General features: G+C 42.3%; 1 protein-coding gene across 1 annotated transcript in view; it reads right to left on the bottom strand.

Annotated features, from left to right (window-relative positions):
- LOC139370870 (neurofascin homolog (chicken) a) overlaps positions 1–15,983 on the bottom strand; it is a 149,343-nt gene extending 133,360 nt beyond the window's left edge. The window contains exon 1 of the mRNA XM_071110706.1: positions 15,815–15,983. The gene's annotated coding sequence lies outside the window, so the exon portion shown is untranslated. The remainder of the gene's footprint in view (positions 1–15,814) is intronic.
- Positions 15,984–19,959: the final 3,976 nt, after the last annotated feature.

The raw sequence follows: 19,959 nt of genomic DNA, 5'->3' as shown, positions 1-19,959 counted from the left end.
TAACCAATACACTATGAAACCTGTTCTTAAAATATTGACTTCGACAGACAATTTAAATGTCTGTAAGTGTTCATTCCAAAATTATTTTGTTAATTCACTCAGTTCTTTTGCTTGGTGAAAATATAATAGTCTAAAACAGTTGATTTGTTAAAAACAGACTCATTTAACCAAGTAGTTAAGTTAAGTTAGAAAGAATTTCCATTTATTTTGACTGCAAACTGCTAGCTGGGTGGACTGCAACCTGATCTCATAGCATTTCATACTATTCTGTACATAAATCTAAGACAACAATTTAGTATTGTACAGTATGTATGGTAGGGCTTGGTGATATGGCCAAAATCTCATATCCTGATATAGGTCATTTCATATCCAGATAACGATACATATCACGATATAGCACATTTTCTGTAAATTTAATGAATAAATAGTTGATAAAAATTGACCACATGTAAAGGCCTATTTGTTATTACATTTTGAATTATACTCAAAAAATAAAAGGTACTTACTCATATTTGATTATATCTCCTTTTATTTAGAACCTTTGTATAAATGTTCAATTAAGCATGTAACAAACTAAAAAAAAGAAGAAGGTAAATAGAAAACACCTAGTGGCAAAACAAAAGAAATATAGGCCTAAAAATAAAACCTTTTTGTTTGGGGGGGGGGGGGGGCTGGCTTGTTTTGCATGTCATTTTGGCATTATTACGTGTCATATCAATTTGCATTTGGTACCTTGGGTCGAATGTTAGCACCAACTCACGAAACCCCCATTTCTCGACCCTGTAAATTGGGGCCATGTCTTTGCAGATATAAGTTGATAACGGCAGCTGTTATCTCCTTCCATCTTCGTGATTCTTTGCCATATGGTGTGCCGAGGGCAAAAGCCTCTTGCAACGTCTGAGTTGGGGGTTTGTTTTTGGGTCTCATCCATAGACTCTCTCCGTACTGTTTCACACGATTCTTGCGTAGGTGGTAAAAGAGGTTAGTGGAGTTTGAGCCTGTTGTCAGGACCGGCCTGCGGCATATTATACAGAGGACGGTTTTCTGGTCCGTGTCAGACTTTTCATACCCAAACCACGTCCATGAGACCCGAAGTAGCCCTTCTTTTAGGTACGAGCTCCATGTCTCCGTGCTCTGTGTCACATTCACTCTCCTCCATATTTGTTTGTGTTGCAAATTTCCTTCCCACAGGCACGTGTCCAATTGACAAAAAATATTGCTGTAAAGAGTGTCATTTGCGACACAACTAAATGAATAATAGAGCATAATATGAAACAATAGACGTTTTTCTATCAACAACAACAAAAATATTGTACAACAGACCACATACAAACCAGTGGAGGCTGCTGAGGGGAGGACAGATCATAATAATGGCTATAATGGAGTGAATGGAATGGCATCAAACACATGGAAACAATGTGTTTGATGTATTTGAGACCATTCCACTTATTCCACTCCAGCCATTACCACGAGCCCATCTTCCCCAATTAAGGTGTGACCAACCTTCTGTGGTATACACCCTGCACACCCTTATTGACAAACAAACAAAACAAAAGGAAAGTCTTATCATGCATTGTTGATTTCAGAAAAGCTTTTGACTCAATTTGGCATGAGGGTATGCTATAAAAATTTATGGAAAACAGTTTTGGGGGGGAAACATGTGACATTATCAAATCAATGTACACAAACAACAAGTGTGCAGTTAAAATAAACCCAATAAACCCATTTTCTTTCCTCGGGGCCGTGGGGTGAGACAGGGATGCAGGTTTTTTTTGGGGTGGGGGGAACATAAGTCTTTATCAAATCAATGTACACAAACAACAAGTGTGCAGTTAAAATAAACCCAGTAAACCCATTTTCTTTCCTCGGGGCCATGGGGTGAGACAGGGATGCAGCTTGAGCCCCACCCTATTCAACACATACATTGAGTATGGAAAACATTAAGAACACCTGCTCTTTCCATGACATAGGATGACCAGGTAAATCCAGGTGACAGCTATGATCCTTTATTTATGTCACTTGTTAAATCCACTTCAATCAGTGTAGATGAAGGGGAGGAGACAAGTTAAAATATTTTTAAGCCTTGAGACAATTGAGACATGGACTGTGTATGTGTGCCATTCAAAGTGTGAAAGGGCAATACAAAAGATTTAAGTGCCTTTGAATGGAGTATGGTAGTAGGTGCTAGGCGCACCAATTTGTGTCAAAAACATTTTTCACGTTCAACAGTTTCCTTTGTGTATCAAGAATGGGTGGTGGACCAAAGGACATCAAGCCATCTTGACAAAACTGTGGGAAACATCCCTGTTGCTTAACCTCTTGAAACTCTGGGGGCGGTATTTCATTTTTGGATAAAAAACATTCCCGTTTTAAAATGACTCCTTATATGGCTGTGAATGGGCTACGAATGAGCTCACGCTTTCTACGTATTCCCCAAGGTGTCTACAGCATTGTGATGTATTTTTACGCATTTATGTTGAAGAATAGCCGTAAGGGACTACATTTGTAACGGTCTGAGTGTAGTGGGTGAGGAGTCAGGCGCAGGAAGCAGAGAGTTCAGGGGAGTGCTATTTTAATGCACTGATAAACGCTGAACATAAGCCAACCCTCACAAAAACACAGGGCGTACTGAACAAACAAATGCCCCAAACAGGGGGACTTAAACTGTCCAGGGAAAAACCCACAAAATGGGAAAACACAAAACACAATAGACGTGCACACAAGTACACCAAACAGACGATCACAATAATTAATCCCGCACAAGGAACCCTGCGGGCCGGCTGACTAATAAAGCCTACTACCTAACTCAAAACAGGTGCACACAATCAACACATAAGGAGGGGGAGGAAATAATCAGTAGCAGCTAGTAGGCCGGCGACGACGACCGCTGAGCGCCACCCGAACGGGAAGGGGAGTGTCCTTCGGTCGGAGTCGTGACAACATTGAGCAAGTGGTTACATGATGGCTCCCGCAGAAAATCTTGCGTAAAGTACAGAGGTAGCCATTATTCCAATCGCTTCTAATGGGAAACCAATTGTCCCGGTGGATATATTATCGAATAGATAGGTGAAAAACACTGTGAGGATTGATTCTAAACAACGTTTGCCATGTTTCTGTCGATATTATGGAGCTAATTTGGAAAAAGTTTGGCGATGTAGTGACCTCATTTTCCGGTCGATTTCTCAGCCAAACGTGAAGAACAAACTATTACTAACTACTACTATAACTATGAGCTATTTCGCCTACAAAAATTATATTTTTGGAAAAAAGGAACATTTGCTATCTAACTGGGAGTCTCGTGAGTGAAAACATCCGAAGTTCTTCAAAGGTAAATTATTTAATTTGATTGCTTTTCTTATTTTCGTGAAAATGTTGCCTGTTGCTAGCAGGGCATAATGCTATGCTAGGCTATGATAAACTTACACAAATGCTTGTCTAGCTTTGGCTGTAAAGCATATTTTGAAAATCTGAGATGACAGGGTGATTAACAAAAGGTATTTCACTTGTGATTTTCATGAATAGGAATATTTTCTAGGAAGATTTATGTCCGTTGCGTTATGCTAATTAGTGTCAGATGATGATAACGGTCCCGTTCACGGGCTGGGAGTCACTACAGGTTAAGAAAAATATTTCTGTCAGAACGCAGTATAACTGCAGTATGCAGCAAATCCTGTGTCCAGAATATGTTTTTTTTACTGCTGTAATTTTGCATTTTAACTGCAGTTAGAGTGCAGTCTAACTGCAGTACAGCGCAGTTATTCTGCAATTACTGCGTCCAAAATACCACAGTCGACTGCAGTTACTGTACTTTTACTGCAGTTTCAAAACGTCAATCTTTTTTTGTAAGGGGTGGAACACTTTTGACACCTTGTAGTCTATACCCTGATTAATTGAAACTGTTCTGAGGGCAAACATCAACACCACAGGTAACTTCCACAAGGCTGTGAACGATCTAAGGGATAAGGCAAGAAGGGTCTTCTATGCCATCAAAAGGAACATAAAAATCAACATACCAATTAGGATCTGGCAAAAAAATACTTCAATCAGTTAAAGAACCCATTGCCCTCTATGGTTGTGTCTGGGGTCCACTCACCAACCAATAATTCACAAAATGGGACAAACACCCAATAGAATTGTCACAGATCCCTCCAGAACTTTCGTTACTCACACATGGCCCTTATTCCCATTGATTAGTAATTGTATATGTGTGCCCCATCGTTTACTGTTAGAACGATTATTGTTACAATGTCCTTTGATTTTGTTTGGGATGTCTTCTTTTGTTTGGGTTTCTACCCTGTGTTTTGTATACGTGTTTGTTTGGTCTTCGTCCCCGTGCCTGTACACGGCACGCTGTATATTGGGTAAGGATTTTTTTTTTTAACTATTACGCATTCCTGCGCCTGTCTCCCGACCCTTTATACCAACGTGACATGAATATACTTTGTGTACAACGCAAAGTTGCCATGAGAAAAGGGCAATCAGTGGAGCACAAACAACATTGTAAATACCACCCATATTATCTGTTTATTTATCTTCCCCTACTATTCGTACTATAACTATTTGCACATTGCTGTACATAGCTGATAATATAACACTTGAAATGTCTATCTCTTTTCAACCTTTGAGTGCAAAATGTCCTGTTAAATTCTATGTTTTGTTTATTTAACTTGCTTTGGCAACGTAAAAACATGTTTCCCATGCCAATAAAGCCCCTTTGAATTGAAGGGAAGAGAAGAAGAGAGCTAGCTGTCTGAACAGATACCTCAGAAGAGAGAGAGAGAACTGAGGGAAGATATTTGGGATGAAAGAAAGCATTAACATTTACAGTACAGTTGACCCTCTATGGTCCATTGAGCCCAAATCACAATATGGTCACTATAATGTACCATCAAACAAAACACTTCCACCAGTAAAATAAATCGAACATCACTTACAATCACTTGCTCCATCTTTCTCTCATTGATTCATCCCCATGTTCAGTGTTCCTTATTCTCTTTCCTAATAATCAATCCCCCCATCTTTTTCTCATACCCCTCTTAATTTTCCTCTTTCTTGGCCCACTTTCAGGAGAACAATGGAGACAATAGTACGTCCCCTGAGGGCAGCAGAGGGCCAGTTAAATTATCAAAAGACCCCAGCATCCCTCACCCCCCTCAGTCCCCACAGAGACACCCTCACACCTCCTCACCCCCGTCAGCCCACCACCACTGTCCATCTGCCGGGAGAAGAGAGGAGAGCGGGAGAAGTGGGAAGGGGGATAGAGACGGAAAGGTTGGGGGACTGTGGATGGTGACAGACTGTAAAGATCGAGAGTGTGTGAGGGAGAGAGAGAGAAAAAGGGGGAGAGGAGACGAGAGGGAGACACTATGCAGGCTGTGTGTGTATGGTGACAGACTGCAGTCTCTCTCACTCTCTCATTCCTGTTTAATTTCTCTCATTATTGCACATGAGCCTGTCGCGCTTGTCCCTGTCAGCTGGAGAGTGATGGTTACACACACACGCACGCACGCACACACGCACACACACACACACACACACACACACACACACACACACACACACACACATTAAGGCTGCAATAGTCTTGGAATTTGAGGTTAAGGTAATTGGCCAGGCCAGTGTACACGGTCACCGGCAGAACCGGTGGTGGTTATTACCTCTAAATTGAAGTATAGTATACAAATTAAGAAATGTCAGATTGGAGAGGAATGTCACATTTTTGTATTTACACCGTTTACAGTTTTTTACAATCACTTGATGTCATTTTTCAAAACTCTAGACACAAAACTCACAACCAATGATCAAAATGCACATTTTTCAAAACTCTTAACACTTTTACCAATTGCTTGGATATAATACACATAATGTTAAGATAATTTGTTCATTGAACTAAAAATCACCTGTACAAAATTACACAACTTAACATCAAAGTATTACCATTTCAAAACGAAATTCACACATTCATTCATTTCATTACAATGATCTAACTATCAATTGATTCAACTGATCAAAATGATAAGTAACTGTTGCATTACTCTTAATGCATAGTTTTATGGAAACTGACTAACAATATTCCATGTTTAGATCATAAAAGTTTCAGGATAACGAGATCCATTGACACCAATTACCGTGGAACATGAACCAATTGGACAACATTATCTATGGATGACCTGTCGTTTGCCTGCCCCTGTTGCTGTAATAAACATTGTTACTTCAACACGGTCTGCATTTGGGTCTTATCTGAAACGTGATACCTATTTCAAAGCACAAAACCATTCACATGAAGTCCAATGGGTTTTTCTCCCACTTTTCCCAAAACATCACAAACCCTGCTGCTGCGGTCATTCAATGGCAGGTGCATTAGCATATGTTCTTCAAAGAGAGGATGCCGTAATGACAGAAACAATATAGCCTAAGCTACTGAAAATAGGCCTTTTACAAGAGTAAATCACGAGAGGAGCATTTGATTATTATTAAAGAGTCCAGACATGCTACTTTAGGAAACTTTCTGAATGGTCATATTAGGCATATAGAGAAGAATCAGCGAAATCACACAAGTCACACCCCCGTAAAAGCACCTATCAATCAAAGCCACCAGCGTATGTCAAACACAAGAGAAAATACTTCCATTCCTTAAAATGTATAAAATACCTAGGCCTACCTTAGGCTTTCCGAAAGTAGGCTATAAGATAATGAATTGACAAGGACGGTATGAAAGGGAGAGAGACAGCTATGCTGTAGTATGTAGATGAAATTGACACTCATTCAAATAGAAACAAATACACACAACATGCCCATAGCCTAGTTATCAGCTTTGATTAGCCTATAAATGAAGAAGGGATTCCATATCAAATTACACCATGCCAGGTTGGATTGGACTGGCGCACTGTCCATTTGACAGAACATTAGGGCATCATTGGCCTTAGAGCCAGAACATTGTAGACTGCTGCTGGATAATTCATGAATAGTCAGACACATCCAACTTTTTAATTATTATTATTTTTTTTTAATAAAGATGATCAATTTATTTATTTGCTAGCGAGCAATGGAAATGTGCATTGTAGAAAATAAAGTCCACACATCAAACAATGTTTTTACTGACGTGTGATAGCCCATAGGCTAGCGCTTCTACACCCCCACACATCCAGCTGATTAGCTGCTGGAGCATCATACGACAGTTGGAAAGAGGAGGAGATGTAGACAGTTCAACAGACGGACTAAGTTAACAAAGCAATTGCTTATAATCAATCGTAAAAACACGCCCGCTATAAGGTCAACTTTATCTACATGAAAATAAAGGTTTTTTTTTAGGTGTTATTGTATGTGCATTTCAGGTCTACTGTGGAGAGGGTCACGGCAAAGACACACACAGGGTAAAATGACACAGTACTGCTGACAATCAGAGCAAACGTGACACGACAGTTGATAGTGGGTGTACTGTACACTCCACTAGAATCTAATTGCATCTATAAAGACATTGCACAGCCATTCTGTCTACAGCAATGGCCCCTATGTCACTACAGGAAAACAGACCATCGTCATTAATTACAATTACACTTTTACTGTAATTAATTAGAACTGCTTTATATACTGTAGCTAAAACAACCACCTGGAGACCACACACACACTCCTCCCTAATGGAGGACTGTGACCCCTGACCCTATCCCATCAGCCATCATTAACACTGCAGTGCTATATGGCCCACCGACACACACCTGCCTGAACAGGAGGGGTTTAAAATAACGACGGTAGTAATTATAGACGACAACACTGGGTGTGATGTAGTGGAATAAGAACACAAAGGGAGGAATTGAATCGAATCGAGTCCCTCTCTTTTTTTCCCCTTAGCTCTATCACTCAACAACCATGACAGTGTGCCATCATGACCCTTTTAGGTTTGGTTCCTCTAAACCCTCACCCATACAGTACACATAAAGCTCTCTTCACCTCTCTCTGTAACCCTAGGAGTGGGCAACGGTCATTTAAGGGGTCAAAATACCACATCATCTCCTAACACCAAGGTGACAAAGCCAATCATATCAGGTGACACCCCCAGTCACACTCTCATTGATCCACTGATGGGTTAACGTAATCAATAAGCTACAGACAGCTAGCCAGGACAGACAACCACACACGCACATGTACACACACACACACACACACACACACACACACACACACACACACACACACACACACACACACACACATGGCTGGGGGAAACCATATGTGGTTGATGAGAAATTCAAACAGAGGGAGGGTCTCCTTTGTTGGCAGGTTAAGGGACATTCAGACTGAAAACAAAAGTCTATTGTGGTGTCTGCTCCTCACCTGTCCTCTCTACCATAGTGGGAACACTGTGATAGGCTTATAAGTCAACAGCTGCTGGACAGGGTCGGAAGGAAGGTAGTTTTAGGACTTTAGGCGTCTGATGAAGCCAGAACTACCTTGAAAACAATGGCAATTGTTACTAAGTGGATAACCATGCTAAATAAATACAACGCAGTGATCAATCACTCTCATTCAAATGCTTTATCCAGACCAAAGGTATTTTGTCATGTAACGATATTTTACAACATCTGATGAGATGAATGAACATCACCAAAGTGTGAGGAATGTGGTCAATGTCTTTATAGCAAAACTACTTACGTAAAAAGCAGGTCTTCGTGTCATTGATTGGTTGATTTGACATGGGAATCAATACCTGAATAAACAGGTGCTTTTAGGGTAAGAGCGCCATAAAAACATTCATTTTCATCGGTTTCCTAATATTTTCTATCGTCAAATGAAAATAAAGTGAATATATTGGAGTACCAGCATCCACAGTAGCCCGATTTCCTGCACTCACCAAGGGGTCATACATCTCTGTGGTGAGGAGCGTTAGCCAAGGGCCTACAGACAGACTAGTAATGATTAGAGGATTTACTATAGGCTCATTTTCCTCTTTGAAGAACGCCAGATGCTACCTACAGATGTGCCCTAATAAAACTAACCAGCACACACACACACACACACACACACACACACACACACACACACACACACACACACACACACACACACACACACACACACACCGCAGACAGACATGCACACACACAAAATATGCAGCTCCTAACATGTCTAAACAGGATAGGAGAATAGGAGAACATAGAATAGAACGCTATCATTTAGTGGTGTGTGCTTAGTTATATGTGGTTTAAGAATAGAATAGGTATAGCCACCATAGGGTAAACACAGTGTATAAAAGAAAGACATATTAGTAACTTATCTGAAAAACATTTAGTTTTCCTGCTCTGCTCTTGTCGTTATCAAAGCTGAAAAGTCCCCTGTCGGATTTGTCCTTGATGCATCTGTGTGTCTTGATGTTACAGTGCTACGTGCAGGTGTGAAGCAGAAGAGTGCACACACACACACACACACACACACACACACACAGGGGAAGGGGGAGATGCACCTCGTAACTGGAAGTAGATACAGTGCCACAGATGGTGAAGTCAGCAGTGTGTGTGTGACTATGTGTGTAGCTGCCTTCTACTGTGTGTGTAGCTGCACCTAACTGTGCACTTAACTGAGTGTGTATGTGTGTGTGTGTGTGTGTGTGTGTGTGTGTGCACCCTGCTCTGCCCTGAGTGTTATTATTAGTGCACACATCAGAGTGCACCAGAAACCATTCACGTCTTTAGACCAACAAAAACAAAACATTGCTACTGTCATTGAGGGTTTGAGGGACTTTCAGAGCAAACGAGACCACGTAAAATGAGTCCTCTATAACAGTATTTTCTAGTAAGTGTAGTCCTCTTTCCCTGCTAGCTTTGATGCTATACATCAGAACCTATCAATGGACACTTTGTTTAGGTCTCTTTGTGTCTCTGTGAAAAGAAAACATAAACACGCTACTGATCAAAGGAGGGAGAAACCGACAGGCAGACAGGGAGATGGCCACAGGGGCCAAGTGCACTCCCTTCTGCCTTCTAGAATTATGACTTGCCTAAACTTTTTCCAGAGATTTGAATGTTGTATAAATGCTACACTGTACTCCCCATGTGGCTAGCAAGTCATCCAGTTGTCTTTGTAGCTTACTTTGTGTTTGTCTTGTGTTTGTTGGCAGTTCATGGAGCTCCTTTCGTGTACCTCCTCACTCTATCACGAGGCACACCTGTGAACATGTCCGTCTACATGTCATTTTGTCAATGTATTATTTTGTTTAGTGAGATCTCTCTGGTTCCAACCAGTTAATTGGTCAAGTGCATCGCTATTAGTTTAGGCAATGATTTTGCCCGGAGAGAGGTTCAACGAGGTTACAACCAGTTAATTGGTCAAGTGCACCCCTATTAGTTTAGGCAATGATTTTGCCCGGAGAGAGGTTCAACGAGGTTACAACCAGTTAATTGGTCAAGTGCACCCCTATTAGTTTAGGCAATGATTTTGCCCGGAGAGAGGTTCAACGAGGTTACAACCAGTTAATTGGTTATGTTCAACATTTTGTTTAGTTTATTTTTTGCAGACATTATTATTTACCTCTACCACTGCTACCACAATCACTATTTTGGACATAATCCTCCTGCCTGCCTTTAAGACCGTTCCCTTCACACACACACACACACACACACACACACACACACACACACACACACACACACACACACACACACACACACACACACACACACACACACACACACACACACACACACACACACACACACACACAGAGGTAAAAGCAAGGACCCAAAACATAGAGTAACCTTAAGACATAATACACATTGTATTGATCATATCAGCAATGCACATTTTACAAAGAATAACCCTTAGTCATCCTGTCTGCTCGATGTAAGGGCTCTCGCTCTCTCTTTCTCTCTCTGTGCCTCCAGACTGATGTCTCCGTGGAGGCCTGAGTGAATCCTGGAGCTGAGCCAGTGTTCCTACCACCCTACAGGCAGCTCCTCCCTGGGTCAGAGTCTACAGGAAATTCTCCTCCCTCCATCCCTCCCTCACTCTCTCCATCCATCCTGGCTCACAGCCAGACGATGCGCTTAAAAGTGACCTCGCCCAGATGCACTTCTCTCTGTCTCCTTCTCTCTCTCTCTCTCTCCGTTCCCACACCTCTCCCTTTCTGCTCAGCCCTTCCCTCAGGAAGAAGTTGCTATTTCATGTTTAAAAATAGAAACTGGAAACAAAGACCTCTGGATGGTAAACCTGAGAGGGCATGGGGGAAGAAGGGAGGGGGAGGGAGGGAGGGATGGGAGGTAAAAGAAGGATGGAGGAGGGAGGGAGGGAGGGAAGAGAAAGACAAGTTTCTCATGATGGGATGACTCAACCTATGAAAGGATGCATTTGTTGTGCATGTGTGTGTGTGTGTGTGTGTGTGTGTGTGTGTGTGTGTGTGTGTGTGTGTGTGTGTGTGTGTGTGTGTGTGTGTGTGTGTGTGTGTGTGTGTGTGTGTGTGTGTGTATTCTAGCTTTAAACAAAGCACGGTGTATGGATCAGACTGTATCTTCCTGACCTACAGAATGAGACTTAAAGTGCCAGGTCTGAATTAAAACCTGCAGTTCTTCTAGCTGTCTGGCTCAGTCCAATGCCAGTTGAGCCACTGAGAGGACAGCAGGCTTCTCTAATGCAGATTTAATTGACCTATCGTGGCGCACCTCCACGGGTCTACCCCAGGACTGACTGCCATCCAGTGCTCCAATCAGCTGACAACATGCCAGAGACAGGGATCACTGGGAAAGAGGCCATATGGCCCAAACACAGTGTGAGGAACTGGGATGGGATGGTCGGGTGGACAGGGGTGTGTGTGTGTGTGTGTGTGTGTGTGTGTGTGTGTGTGTGTGTGTGTGTGTGTGTGTGTGTGTGTGTGTGTGTGTGTGCCACACAACACACATTCACACACACACACATATATATATACAAACAAATACATACATACTGGATATGTATAGATGCACCTGTAAGCGCTAAACTAAGCCAACACAGTTTCTGGGTTTGACTCAAGACTGGACTCAAACAAAGGGCCTGTGAGGTAATGGTGGGGAAACATCTAGGATGTGTTTACAAACTCCCCTGGGGAGCAGGGTCTATTGGAGCAAACCTGTAATGTTTGACTTGATCCAGTTCAGATGTCAGCCATTAACATCCAGAAGCCATTCAGCATTGAGACACTGGAGGTCTGTTCTGCTACCAGTCACATCAGTGGAGTAACAACAGAGTTTTACATGGAATATCAGCACCTGGTGGTGAAACATATGTACTGCAACACAGAGAGAAATCACAATCCAACACTAGAACACAAGACCTCCATTAACCACAAGACTCATGAAGACAAAGAAGTATCAGGAGAGCTTCAGGTATTCGAAAACCACAGATCCTCCTGGAGGGGAATAGTAATATAAAATCTAAATAAAAAATTCTAACCACAAACCACAAATAGATACTAAGTAGCATAACAAATCAAAGTCCAAGCAATTGTGTGGGTTTGAAAGTTAAAAAGCTTTGAATGTGTGAGCTAAGATATTATTAAAATACACCACTAGACTCAGTCTGGTACTGTTGCCCAATTCCAAATGGGCTCCTAGCCCCTTCTCGATAGGCACTTGTGTAGATCGGAAAAGATTGGATAGGTGTTAGCAATGTTAATAACACCCCCTTGCCCTCTTGACAAACAGGTGGAGGTTTTGCTTACATGTCTTTATGCCTGAAGACATCCGACTCCAGGGTTCCGGTTTCCCTTTATGATGAAGCATTGTATTTTTGTGTGTGTGTGTGTGTGTGTGTGTGTGTGTGTGTGTCGTGTGTGTGTGTCGTGTGTGTGTGTGTCGTGTGTGTGTGTGTGTGTGTGTGTGTGTGTGTGTGTGTGTGTGTGTGTGTGTGTGTGTGTGTGTGTGTGTGTGTGTGTTTGTGTGTCATATGTGTGTGTGTATGTGTGGTACATTCTTATTGTGATGGAGTTACTGTAGATATGCATCTCCTAGAGCAGTAGATTAGAAATGGAAACAGTTTAATGTATACTGAACAAAAAAATGTAACCAACATACAACCATTTCAAAGATTTGACTAAATTACAGTTCATATAAGGAAATAAGTCAATTGAAATAAATTAATTAGGCTCTAATCTATGGATTTCACATGACTGGGAATACAGATATGCATCTGATGGTCACAGATACCTGAAAAAAAGCTAGAGGTGTGATTCAGAAAACCAGTCAGTATCTGGTGTAACCACCATTAATCTTGTGTGAGCGCGACACATCTCTTTCGCATAGAGTTGATTAGGCTGTTTTTGTAGCCTGTGGAATGTTGTTCCACTCCGCTGTACAAAGTTGCTGGATATTGGCAGGAACTGGAGAATGCTGTCATACAAGTTGATCCAGAGCATACCAAACATGCTCAATGAGTGACATGTCTGGTGAGTATACAAGCGACGAAAGAACTGGGCTATTTTCAGCTTTCAGGAATTGTGTATAGATCCTTGCGACATGGTTCCGTGCATTATTATGCTGAAACATGAGGTGATGGCAGTGGATGAATGGCACAACAATGGGCCTCAAGATCTCATCACGGTATCTCTGTGCATTCATATTGCCATAGATAAAATGCAATTGTGTATGTTGTCCGTAGCTTATGCCTGCCTATACCATAACTCCACGGCCACCATGGGGCACTCTGTTCACAACGTTGACATCAGCAAACCGCTCGCCCACACGACACCATACATGTGGTCTGTGGTTGTGAGGCATTTTGGACGTACTGACAAATTCTCTAAAACATAGTCGGAGGCGGCTTATGGTAGAGAAATTAACATTAAATTCTCTGGTAAAAGCTCTGGTGGACACTCCTGCCAAATGCACGCTACCCCAAAAACATGAGACAAAACTGCATATTTCAGAGTGGCCTTTTATTGATCAGTGTCGATCAGTAGCAAATAATATGGTAATAGATCTATGTTTCTATGCTTCTGCATCCAAACCCTGATCTGTAAGGTCATTAGTGAAAGCTGAGTATATATGGGGTCAAATAAAGTCAGTGGGGGTAGAATTTTCTCAGTTCTACAGATAAAATATTTAAATCAAATGATGTCTAATTAATTTGTTTGTTGAGTGCAATTCAGACAAGGATCCTTCGTTCCCTCTTTCCCTCCATTCCTCCATGCTGGCTACCAATTAAGACCAACTTCCTTCCTTAATAGAACAAAGGAACATTTTGTCATTCTATTATTAGATAAGGAAAGAGATTATCGTTTTTTAAGACTGTATGTCCGTCTGTCTGTCCGTCTAATAATGATTCTATCACTATTGTGATCCACAGCCATGCTCCTCTAGTATTTCTATTCAACAGGAATTTTTCACTCTCCAAATCTTCTGAGCTCAGTCATTCAGTCCATCCGTCCGTCCGTCCGTCAGTCAGTGTGTCTGTCAGTCAGTCAGTTAGTCAGTTAGTCAGTCTGTGAGGGGGGTCTTTGTTATAGTTCCAGCTGACATCTGTCCAGTGCTGCTGCTGTGTTTAAGCTGTCCCAGAGATGGCCTGCTGGGGGGGAGAGAAGAGGGACAGATGTTCCCCTCTATAGCCCTTATGTAACGCCATCAAACACAGGCCACAGCCCAGGTACTGATACACACACACATATGCACAGTTGCACACACAAATATACACACGCACACACGCAAATGCGCACACGTACACACACACACACACACACACACACACACACACACACACACACACACACAGGGTAAACACAGCTACAGCTAACACAGCCCTGTCTAGGTTAAATAATATGCCCCAACGTCACATGACATGATAGCTCATCATATGCATTTGGCCCTGCAGTGTAAGAGGATGTTTGCCCTGTAATCTGATCACAGGTCAGTTATGCATTCCCCCCTTAATTATGTTTAGGATTGGAGGTGGATAAACCGATCCTAGATTTGTGTTTTAATGCAATTTCTACCCAAAGCATGTTGGGCCTACACTACACACTGTCCTCCCTATATGCAGGTGCACAAAAACCCACACAAGAGATAGGTTATTAGTTTGCTCCACTTAGACAGCAGGTAAATGAAACTCAGCTAAAGCAAAAGGCTATACATGTTGATTTTCCACCCAAATGTATAAGCAGTGAATAGGCCTAGTTAATTAAACGTGTGTCCTTACACAGAGGCCTTGCGGATGGATGAATCAGAACGCTCAACAAAATACTCTCCCATGAAAGCCAAGGGACCATTGGCTGGTTTGGTGACATGACCTGATTCAGATAAACAAACCGATCCCCTGAATTATCTCTCCATGACCAGTCACTCACTCTCATTTCAAGGAGCGCTAGTATCATCCTCCCTCTCTCTAGGATCATTTACAGTACCAGCCATCTCTGCCCGCAGCCCCCTGGCCTAACAAAACAACCCTGCTAACAACCATTCAATAGCTCGTTTGTCTCCTCTACAGCTCGATATTATGTCAAACATCACAACTACCTACAAATACGTAAATGTGATGGGTGTGTGGAATAAACGACTGTACTTTCCATAGATTCTGGCCCTGTTTAAAATTTGCGCAGAGCAGCAAAAAATCACCCACCGCAGCATCTTTCAGCGACGCGCAGAGCATTGAGCTCGGCTCGGCCCAATTCCCGGCCAGGAACGACTGCAGATTAACGACAAGGCCAGGGCTTTACCGACAACCTCCACCGTCTTTACCGAAGACGCAGCATCCCTTCACATCATAATTTCATCTCCCCATCTCCAACTCTTCATAAACCCGCTAGCCGCTAGTCAATATTATCAGAAGCCTGTTAGATTAATATAGTGCTGCTGTTGCTTACCTGTGCCGTGACAGTAGCGATATCGCTGTTTCTTCTCCTTCTCTCCGCGATGTGTGTCAGCTCTGCAGTAGCGTATGCTGTGTATGAGAGAGTGTGTGTCTGTGCTCTCTCCTTTCGTGTAATGCGGTACAGGTCTCTCATGGATTCTCTCCTACCTCTCTCGCTCTCCCCGTTTCTTATTCAGTCTCTCTCGCTGTTCCTCCTCTCTCCCTATCCGTTAAGCCTCAATCGCATCTTCGACTGGAGCACGCTGCTATCGGGAGGAGTGCAAGGCGCGCACCCCGGGTACCACTGGACAGGTGTTAATGGGGGTTGAGGGGGGAAGGGAGATAAACTGGTGACAATAGAAACCTTCTGGTGCGGTGTTATTTGTTGAAGGAGAGGTGGAGGTTACAGTGAATAATTAGGTCATTTTTGGTTGAGACGTTGATCAATGAGATTACAACCTATATTCACCCACTCAAAAAGACAGCCAAAAGTTAGTTGAATTTCCAATGTGTTATCACTATGCTTTCAACCATCGAAAAGCACAACTAAATTCCAATGGAAAAACAAAGCCAGATAGTTGGTTTAGTTATCACCCAAAAGTATATCACTGTGCTTTAAACCATTTCAAAGCACAGCCATGTTCAAATGGGAATAAAATATCAGATATTTTGTTTATTTAAACAACATATTGTGTTATCACTGTGCTTCATCTACAGTGGTGACCCTTCATTCATCACCTGTTTTGAGCCCCACATTTTTTTTGTTGGGGGGGGGGGGGGGCTTGCCTGTTTTGCATGTTATTTTGTAACGTGTCACATACAATTTGCAAACAATGTAGAATATATATATATAATTGAGTTAATAAAGCTGTGGTGGTGGGGCAGGCCAGCAGAAAATAGGAGCATTTCACCGTGATTGGCTCAGCATTGCACCGTGATTGGCTCAGTGTTCTGTCACTCATGGGGACACAACGTCACCTGTCATTAGTAAGGGTAGACATCAAGAATGTGAGCCCTTTGGGTCTTGCCATATACTTATATTATAAGTGCCCTTCCAAGAAGGCTCAAGGTCATTGGCCACAGATAAAATGATGTCAAATCACATTATATCTACAGTAGCTTCGATGTCAACATCTTACTTTCAAAATCATAGCTAGCAGTCATCATCATCAATCAAGTAGACAATCCACTGGCAAATCCTTTTTAATCATTGTTATATGAAGAGAAATAATGAAGATAAATTATAGATAAAACGTATGGGTGCTCATCGGCCAGGTGGAAATCGCAAATTCAACAATTAGTTATTTGGAAGGAATCGGTGACAGTGGTTAACCGCAAGCATTGTAACTGGGAAGTTGGAATAAACGTGCACAGACTGGGAAAATACGGTTAGAGTGGTCATCCAACTCGGAATTGTAAATCTTTCGCTTCCTTTGATGACAAAATTTGCCAACAAAGGACCGTCGCGCCCAACAAGTCGGGTCCAAAAATGTCGTATATGCTGCTGCATAAGTGATGTAATATGCCAGGGAGATATGGTCAGCCATATCAGCTATGTTTTTTTTTATTAAAGGCAGTAAACGAGGCTGAATAAATTGTTTCGCTGCCAGACGAGACTCTGCTGATAGCCAGGTGTAGCGATGGTAAGGATTCCCTCCGTGGTGCTGAAAAGAAAGCACTGCTGTTGGGACAGCATTATGTAGGCCCTAACAGTTTGTGGGCACCGCATGTCACCGATATAGTGCAATGAACGTATTGTTTAGTGTTATGTTGTGTAGTGGCGTTGCTGGTATGCAAGTGAAGAAAATTGGGGGTTTGCCCCACCAAGACTTACATGCCAAAATCGCCACTGTTCATCTAGCATAACCAAATGACCTGGACTGCAATAGAGATTACATTCCAAGTAAATGGTGCAATTGATCAATGCTGTTCGAGATTCTGCACAGATTATTATAGCAATTGTGAAGATCTCCACAGACCTGCAATGACCTACGCATGCTACAGTATATGCATTTGTTACAGACAGGGAGCTGTGGATTAGTCCATTCAGCCATATCTGTTCCCCTCATTGGCCCAAGCCCATTCTATCTCCCACAAAGCTCTTCTGTCACAGAGACAGTGTGGTCTTTGACGGCCAGAGGAATCCATATATCAGCCACACACTGGCACATCTTTGTGTGGGTTTGTGTGTTTGTGTGTCCCTGTGTGTGTGAGAAAGAGAGAGAGAGAACAAGTTAGAAAGAGTGAGTGAGAGGGAAAGAGAGAGAGAGAAATATATATATATATATATATACATATATATACAGTATATATATATAGAGAGAGAGAGAGAGACTCAGATATGACGAGGATCAAACTTGGGTCACTTGCTCAGCTCAGGACCACATTAGCCAAGCTGTTAGCTCTGGTGGGTAACACAATTCTTCATGTCTCAGGAATGGTTTGTACTTATCACACACATCTAGTTCACTGAACCACCTCCAGCACACAAATACAGAATACATTTATAAAAAATATTTTTTACACTAACCGACATTGACATGCCGTGTAATTGGTTGCAGGGGCCAGACAGAGAATTACCCCTCTCCTTCATCTCTCCATCCTCCCCCCCATCTTTCAAGGATTCCAAATCTGCCTCCCTTGATTATGGTGGCAACCATGGGGGGGCTGTGGGAGTCTGTGGTGGGGTTTCCTGGTGGAGCTTTAAGCCCTAAAAGCTTTCACTACTGGAGGCCTTTGGCATGTCATTAATTTGATACCCCTTACAAAGCATGGGTCGCACTCCTTCTCTCTCTCTCGCTCTGTTTCTTACTCTTTCTCTCCCTCTCTTTTTGTTCTTGCTCACTTTCTTCTGTCTCTGTCAGTTTCTCTCTCTCTCTCTCTCTCTTCTAACACCCCAGTGAGGAAAACCCACCAATGTGGAGAAATCCGGGTGAATGAAAAAAGGGAGGAGCAGAAGAACGAGTCTGTTCTGACGTTCAATTCATCTCAACGTTCATTTGAGCTTCATGTTGGTGTTGAACTGGTAATGAGAGAGAGGCAGAGGGGGGAGATACATCGAGCTACATTGAGAGTGAAAGGAAAAGCTGTTAGAGAGGAGTCTTGTTGGATCAGGATTTTTCATTAACCGGTTAACCTACTTTTACTCACTGGTTTCCCCAACATCTGTACAGCAACTACAGTCTGAGGTCTCTCTATCTCACGTTATACTGTATGTGGTTTACTCCCTTATGCTTCTCGACTTAAACTGCTAAATCTTAACCCCCCCCCCCCCCCCCCCCCCAACTATAAATATTTACAAATGTGTGTGTGTGTGGGGGGGGGGGGGGGGTTGGGGGTCTTATTGTAATCCTCTTTACTGATCATGTAAGACTGTTTCTGAAGAGAACATGAACTGTACATGTTGACAAGGTCATCTAAATGAAGATGTTACCATAGGCTTTGCTATACACACCCGGTGCTGTCTTTCAGATGCATTTTTAGGGTTACAAAGATGACACAAAATAATATCTATAATCTACTGTACACGTTTCCTGTTCAATAAGATTTTGCTCCTTTTGGTTCCCATTCTACCGCTCATTGGAAGTTCTTACATTACTTCTGCTTTCAAATGGTTAGTACTGCTGAAGGACAGTTTACATGCTGAGCGACCATAATGCTGACACAGTGGTGATGCTCTACGTGCTAAATATAAACGTATTATATAAAAGTGCTAAATATGCTAAAAACAGGGACTACGGCACATGCACAAATGTTATTCTGAAACCAAAATGGTAGATGGCAGAATGGACACCCACAGGTAGAATCCATCTGCAGATCAATTGAATCCATTTGGTTATGGTACTCAACCCCTTGTAAATCCTTTGGACATGTTTCAAAATCAGTATACTTTAACATCCTCTGGGAATGTCAAAGGGCCTTGCTCTCTGGGATCCTTGGGATGTCCTATATCTGACGTTACCCCATTGAAGTTGACATCTTAAATGGTTACGGTAAGGGTTATGGTTAGGGTTGAGTAGCGGTTAAGGTTAGGGTAAGGGTAGGGGGTTAAGGTTAGGGTTAGGGTACGTCAATAAATAGAGGAAATAGTCTGATTATCTCCTCATCTCTTCCCGTATGAGCATCCTTAAAGAGATCATCTGGACATCACGGGCTGCT

The sequence above is a fragment of the Oncorhynchus clarkii genome, chromosome 17 (genome assembly GCF_045791955.1).
Source record: "Oncorhynchus clarkii lewisi isolate Uvic-CL-2024 chromosome 17, UVic_Ocla_1.0, whole genome shotgun sequence".
Lineage (NCBI taxonomy): Eukaryota > Metazoa > Chordata > Actinopteri > Salmoniformes > Salmonidae > Oncorhynchus > Oncorhynchus clarkii.
This window is presented reverse-complemented; position numbering and strand designations above follow the sequence as displayed.